Source organism: Buceros rhinoceros, unplaced genomic scaffold, assembly GCF_000710305.1.
Source record: "Buceros rhinoceros silvestris isolate BGI_N320 unplaced genomic scaffold, ASM71030v1 scaffold27430, whole genome shotgun sequence".
NCBI lineage: Eukaryota > Metazoa > Chordata > Aves > Bucerotiformes > Bucerotidae > Buceros > Buceros rhinoceros.
This window is the reverse complement of record NW_010389513.1, coordinates 12,715-13,306: the sequence shown is the minus strand read 5'-3', so window position 1 is coordinate 13,306 and position 592 is coordinate 12,715. Positions and strand designations below refer to the sequence as shown.

The 592-nt window shown below is 61.5% G+C and overlaps 1 protein-coding gene across 1 annotated transcript in view; it reads right to left on the bottom strand.

The window, feature by feature from the left end:
- ATP13A2 (ATPase type 13A2) overlaps positions 1-592 on the bottom strand; it is a gene marked incomplete at its 3' end in the record, with an annotated part of 11,925 nt that overhangs the window by 2,955 nt on the left and 8,378 nt on the right. The window lies entirely within an intron of this gene.

The window sequence follows — 592 nt, the reverse complement described above, 5'->3', positions numbered from 1 at the left end:
CCGGCGGCAGTTGTGCTCCTGCCAGAAGGAGATGACGGGGCTGACAAACCACCAGCCGTGTTTGCGGGCAGGGTCTCGCCAGCAAAGCCAAGAAGAGCAGCTCCAACCTGCTCCATCTCCTCTCTCAGCCACCATGGCCACATTGGGGATCCCTTTGCTTCCCTGCGTTTGGAGGGGAAAGCTCCAAAATCTCCTTTCTGCCCTACCCCGCAGGAAGGCAGCAGCTTCAAACCCCGCTTGCCTTGCTGCGGAACACCCCAAGGTGACTCCTACGCTCCCCCTGTTTGGGGTGCTCACCAGATACCGACATTTATGTGACGGGCGGTGAAGTCGTGAGCGGTTTTGCTGTTTAAGCCGCCCACCCCAGGTCTCTGGGTTCGTGATGCACCCATGAAAATGCAGCCTGGGCCCCTCCACACCCGGAGCTCCCTGGCAAGGACCACAAACAGAGTCCAGGAGCCCTTGCTGTGCCCCCCCGGCTGTTTCAGGCCATGGATTTCTGGTGGAGAAACCCTTCACCCCTTGCCCAAGGGTTGCCCGTGCTGTCCCACCTCCCCGGGCCCAGCACGGCCACTGCCCTCCACAAGGTGCC